This window comes from Dioscorea cayenensis, chromosome 9, assembly GCF_009730915.1.
Source record: "Dioscorea cayenensis subsp. rotundata cultivar TDr96_F1 chromosome 9, TDr96_F1_v2_PseudoChromosome.rev07_lg8_w22 25.fasta, whole genome shotgun sequence".
Classification (NCBI taxonomy): Eukaryota; Viridiplantae; Streptophyta; class Magnoliopsida; order Dioscoreales; family Dioscoreaceae; genus Dioscorea; species Dioscorea cayenensis.
This window is the reverse complement of record NC_052479.1, coordinates 4469443-4476109: the sequence shown is the minus strand read 5'-3', so window position 1 is coordinate 4476109 and position 6667 is coordinate 4469443. Positions and strand designations below refer to the sequence as shown.

General features: G+C 41.6%; 1 non-coding gene across 1 annotated transcript; it reads right to left on the bottom strand.

Annotated features, from left to right (window-relative positions):
• Window positions 1-752: 752 nt before the first annotated feature.
• LOC120269654 lies at window positions 753-859 on the bottom strand. Its single transcript, XR_005539298.1, has one exon. It is a non-coding gene; the product is annotated as a small nucleolar RNA R71 (small nucleolar RNA).
• Window positions 860-6667: the final 5808 nt, after the last annotated feature.

Here is a 6667-nt window from a genome sequence, read left to right as displayed (position 1 = left end):
GCAAATTGTTGTAGCAGTTATTGTTCACGATTCGGCGAGGAATGCCCTAGGCTTGACGAGGGAACCCTTGGAGAAGACAAGGCTGCTCCACAAGACTATCGATACGGACTACAATGGGGTTTTACTTATGGATTGCATGCTTTTACTTTCAATTTCATTATTGATTGTATCTTGCTCTATGGAGAGCTAAACCCCTAGTGGGTACTTGGACTTGTAAACCCTAGGATAATATTGTTTCTTTGACCTTTCTATTTTGTTTCTTTAATTGATGTTTTAATTGAGTTCTATTCTTGAATGCTTGTTGAATGGGTTTTCCCTTAGAGTGACACTAGGGTTGAGAGCCGACATTCGTAATCCTTGTGAGTGAGTGACACATCATGAGAGTTAGACAAAGGAAGATTGGAGAGGATCGAGAGGGTGAGTAGAGAGATAGCGGAACGCCCCCTTTCGCCTCTGGTGTGATGTATCCTACCTCCACATTCCAAGAGTTCTTTGCGGTCACATTAGACTGAAGTGCTAAGAGATGAACTCCGCTAGGGCTTAGTTGCACAAGCAACAGAGTGAAGCATTGAAGTAATCCTTAGTATTTGGGGATTAATTGTGACTAAGGGTATTTCTCCTGGACCAAAGGGTTAGATCTATGTTAGGGAACTAAGCCCTGGCTACATTCATTACCTAGAGCATCAATCACTGCTTGGGAAGAGATGGTAGAAGCTTTTCGTGCCCGATATTTCCCTCCTGGAAAATCTGCGAAGCTTAGGAATGAAATATCATCTTTTGTGCAAACAGAATTGGAGTCTCTATTTGAGAAATGGGATAGGTTCAAGGAACTCCAACGGAAATATCCTCAACATGGGTTTGCCGAGTGGATGATCATTCAGACTTTCTATAATGGATTGAACCCAAGAACAAAGCAGTTACTTGATGCTGCAGCAGGAGGTACTTTAGGAAGCAAGACTCCCGACGAGGCCTGACATCTCATTGAAGAAACGGCTATGAATACTTATTAGTAGAACACAAGGGACAGAAAGAAGATAGCCGGACTTCATGAGATTAATGCAGTTACCTCATTGGAAGCCCAGGTCGAATTACTGAGCAAGAAGTTAGACACTCTAGCTTCTCCTAGAGTGGCGGCTATGATGAGTTACACTAGGTGTGGGGGAGGAAATGCTCCATTTGATTGCCCGATTTTTATTAGTGGTATGCCCTCAGTAGAACAAGTTGATTTTGTGGGTAATGCAATGAGAAACCAAGGCAATCGATATACCTACAAACCGAGTTGGAGGAGCTACACGAATCTTTCATGGATTAATCAAGGGTAACAGAAGACAATGACACCATCGGGTTTCCAACAACAACAACAACAAGCCCAAAATATGGAAAATCGAGTTTCAGGGTTGGAGAACCGGATGGCCGACCTAGAGAAGGCTTTAACCAAGTTAATTGCATCATCGAATACAAGATTTCAATCGATTGAAGCCACACTTAGCAACCATACCGCTTCATTACATAACTTGGAAAACCAAGTGGGACAAATTGCGAAGTCATTCTCGGAAATACCTCAAGGGAATTTACCTAGCAACATGGAGACAAACCCAAGAGAACATGTAAAGGTGATCACTTTGAGAAGTGGTCGTGAAGTTGAGGATAGGCTCCCGAGTGAGAAGACTAATGTTGAAGTACCTGAGGTCGTGGAGGTTGAGGAGAGAGCCAACAAAAGGAAGGAGATGGCACCCCCACCCTACAAGCCAAGAATCCCATATCCTTCAAGATTGAAAAACGACCGAAATGATGAGTAATACAAGAAGTTCTTGGGCCTATTCAAGCAGTTGTATATCAACATCCCATTTGTAGAGGCGTTGTCTCAAATGCCTCGTTATGCAAAGTTTCTAAAGGACTTCTTGAACAATAAGAGGAAGTTGAAGGAGAGTGCATCTGTGATCTTAGATGCTTCATGTTCGGTGGTGTTGCAAAAGAATATACCGAACAAGAAGGAAGAACCCAGAAGCTTTATCATTTCATCTAACATTGGTAATTTGGGCGAAGAAAAGGCGTTAGCAGATTCAGGGGCTAGCATCAACGTCATGCCTTACACATTCTTCCAAAAGCTAAGCTTGGGAGAGCGTAGGCCCACTCGGATGATACTTCAATTGGCAGACCAAACGATGAGACATCCGAGGGGCATCATTGAAGACATACTTGTGAAGGTTGACAAGTACATATTTCCTGTAGATTTTGTAGTGTTGGATGTTGATGAGGATGTCGATGTCCCATTGATACTTGGAAGGCCGTTCTTGCGTATTGCCAAGGCTCTTATTGATATGGATGGCGGGGAGTTGACATTACGAGTTGGGGATAACAAGCTTACATACCGCCTTGCCGAAGCCATGAGATATTCTCTCGACTTTGATGATACTCTTTACTTTCTTGACACTACCGATGAACTAATAGATGAATATGTGCAGGAAATAATGTGTCCGGACCTGCATAAGGGGTTGCTAAACCAAGACGTGGAGAATAAAAAAATCATGACATTTGGTCTAGAGGACACAGTGCAACCTACTCCGGGGATCATGAAGAAGATGATCTGAAAAATGAAGCGTGCAAGGAGATGTCACAAGAAATGCCCGAAGGCTAATGGGGATGTACAAGAACGGAGTAAGAGAGACGAACCCTTGTGCAGTAACAAACTCGATAACTCCCCCTCTACCTTCAAAAGATTATGTTCATCATGCTTTCAAGTTATGCGTTAGAGGAAACATTCATCTATGAACGTGAGGTAAGGTCAGGTACGTCAAGTTTAGTGACGTTAAACAAGCGCTTCTTGGGAGGTAACCTAAGTCTTTACTGTTTTCTAGGTTTTACTTTAATGCTTGCATAAATAAGAGCTTGAGTGTTGGTGCCTTAATCTTTTACATGCTTTTGTTGTGATTTGCTCGTGGATTATTGGTGTTTTCGTATGCTTAATTGTGATTGGAGAAGTTCTTGGTCGTTTGAGCATGTTTTGCATGATTCTCTGGTCAGTTGTTCATAATGTAGGCAGGCTCTGAGTATGTGTAAATGTGCAGAAATTTTCTGCAGAGTCTATAATTTTTTTTCTAAGTCATCCAGAGAAGACACACGGCCGTGTGGAATTTCCACACGGGCGTGTGTTTCTATTCAAAGCTCAACTTCTCCATCTCGTGAAGACATATGGACGTGTGAATGCCCCTGTGAATGACCTTGTGAAGGTCACACACCCGTGAGTAATTTCCACACGGACGTGTGTTTCTCTACAGAGTTCAGAGCTCTATCCCGAGAAGACATAGGGGCATGTATCTGCCCCTGTGGATGACCCTGTGAATTACACACGGGCGTGGGTAATTTCTACACGCCTGTGTGAAACTCTGGAGAGAGTTCATCCATCCCGAGATAACACAGAGGCGTGTGAGTGCCCCTGTGAGTACCTTTGTGAGAATCCACACGCATGTGTGGAATTTCCACAAGGGCGTGTGAAATACTTAGAAGAATTTCTCGGGTGGGCAGAGAAGCCACATGGGCGTGTGAGTGGCCTGTGAAGCTCTCCTGTGGAGTCACACAGGCGTTGGTAATTTCCACACGGCTGTGTGGATGTGCAGAATGCCAAGAGGCGCGGTTTTCTTTAAAATCTACTCATGTTTCTTCGTCTTTACACTGCCAAACACACAGAGAACACATCCTTGCACTCTCCCGACTCCTCACCATCGTTTTAGAGGGATTTCACTCGAGTTTTCCGGCCATTTTCAAGTTTTTCATTCTCATTTGTCGGTAAACCCTCATTCTTTCTTATCTTTGCCAATCTTGATTTATTTGGTTTAAACTAGTGATTATTGCTTTGTTTTGATGATTAAATGGTTGGTGCAAGTATTAGACTGGTTTTAAAGTGAAATTTTTATGTATTTTTGCGATTTTGGCCTAGTTGCCGTGCGGCTTTCATGCCACATGGATCCACACGGCAGTGTGGATTTTTGCAGTATTAAATCCTGAGTTCATTTGATCAATATTTTATTCAATTCTTGCAGATATGGTACCTAAGACAAAGAAGGGGGCTGGTAAGCGTCCCTGAGAGCCCTCACCTGAGCCTAAGCACATAGAGTTCTTGATTCCGGAGCACCAGGCTCGATTTGAGCAGTTGTCGAGACTCAAGTTCGGGCAGACACGTTTCCCCAACTTGAGTGCACTGAGAGAGGTTCAGCGAGGCGATGAAATAGCCGATGAGATTGAGGAGCTGCTTGCCGTGGGTAGCTATAGGAGATTATTTCTATTCGTGAGCTAGCTATCCGCACTTTGACGCTGGAGGTATTAGCGTCCTTCGAGTTTGACCAAGCATACTCTAAATTTGACAATATTGACGCCATACAGTTTAGAGTATTTGGACATCATTACAATATGAGTGTCACACAATTTTCAGTGTGACTTGGAATATACGACGAGGCTTTTACTGACACTTAGGAGTACGAGTGACTACCTACCTACTATCCTGGCAGCTTGACTCCTCAGAGAGCTTATAGGGCCTTATGTGCCCATGGTTAGTATGAGCCAGGAGTGTCGAAGGCCATCTGCCTTTCTCGACTGAGTTATAGATACGTCCACACAGTCCTGAGCAGATCGGTGAGCGGTTGCGGTGACAGTACTGGAGTTCTGAGCCGGCATGAGTTACTTTACTTATTTTCCACGGTACAGAACGAGGCACTACATTTGGGACACATTATGTCAGATTACTTTAGACACCAGGGCCAGTAAGCGAGAGTAGGGGTATTACTCTCAGGTCCATATATCACCAGACTCATCATAGGGATGGGTCTGATAGACGCTATCAGGGGGGCCGAGAAGACTATTGTACATTCTTCTCTCGGCATAGAGACTATGAGATTGATGGGGATGGTTCGGAGATACAAACTAGGAGTCTGTGTCATGAGCTGAGACAGTCGAGGCCGAGGGAGATGCAGCAGAGGGATCTCAATAGGTTCCCGAGCCTCAGCCTGAGCTGATGGAGACAAAGGCACCTCCCACAGTATAGGAGCCACCGCCCGTGCGTATATTTTCTCCCACTCGAGCCCATGATCGATTTGAGAGGCTCAAGAGTGCTATGGGAGTATTACAGACTGAGATTGCTGAGGTTTGCGTGACGCAGGCCGCGAACCATACAAAGGTAATGGTGTGTCTCGACATTTTACAGCAATTACTCGAGCGGGATGCGACATCACCCTTTGTTATGAGACCCTGCACCCCTCAAGCATCCCCAGCTCCACCATCAACAGTACCATCACCACCAGCAGCACTAGTTGATCCAGCACCAGCAGTAGTAGTAGAGGCGACCGAACCTGACACCGACGCTTGATGCGTTTTTACTTTATTTGCTTTTATTTTTCGTATTTCATTTTCATATTTTATTTTTGACTTGTATCACTCAGAAAGGATTTTCCTTCTTAGTTTATCTTTTATTTTCGTTGTCTCGAGTTGTATTTTATTGCTTTATCTCTATATACTCGAGTTTATTTTGTTTTTGTTGAGCTTCACTGAATCCCCTTGTGTATACGTGCAGATTGTCTTGTGAGTAGCAATAGTTTTAGTTAAAACCTCCACAAATTGCAAATACGTCACGATAGTTTTGTAAACTACCACAATAATCACCGCTAATACTTCTTTTAGTGGCGGTTTTGCATGAATTACCATGAAATGCATGTTTTCTTTTAATGTAGTATTGTTTTATCCGATAAATATTTTAATTAAATTAACTTAATTATATTTCTTTTTCTTCTCAATTTGCTAGAAACTTACCATGATAAACCAATCACTGGTTGCAAAATTTTCCTCTTCGGTAGGACATCATTATTAACCAATGTAGTACATTTTAAGAATAAAGTAATCACAAAACACAAAAGTTTTAATGTGGAGATCTCTAATTAAAATAGAACCAATCATCAAGTATCAACAAAAGAGTATAATTTCATAATTTTGGTCTTCTCTGCGGTTACTAATCGCTTACTCAACAAAAGATGATTAAAAAATGATTTAAAAATTATCATCACCACTATAGTTTGGAATTTTGGTCTTAATAAAGAAGAAAATCCACCATTAATGCATTCAAATCATAGCTCATGTTCTTATGAATAATATGATTGAATTTTGAATTAGATGGACAACAGTTCAGCAACCATTGTCAAGTCAGAGAACACTACTTCTTCTCTCACACAAATGATCAATTATGAAAACCCTGATCCGTCGACTAACCAAACCCCCCCTGTGGCAATAAGAAAAGCCTATTCAAATTCTTTGTGAAAATTCTTTATAAATTTGGATTTAAGTAGAAACCCCCCTGTGGCAACAAGAAAAGGCTATTCAAATTCTTTGTGAAAATTCATTATAAATTTGGATTTAAGTAGAAAATCGAGTGGCATACTCATTCAAAAAAAGATAGAAATAAATGAAGACTCTGTTAATTCAAATTTTACACAATTATTGAACTCAAGTGAAGTTTTTATTGGACAAAATAAGAAAGCTACTCTAAATTTTAACTTATATAAACCTACAGGTTATTGCTTAATTTGAAGAAATTTCTTGACGAAGGAGAAGAAGCATGTGGAGAAAAAGATTTCCAAGAAGTGGTTAGGATCATGTTAAAAATTTACCTTCCATATTTTTATTA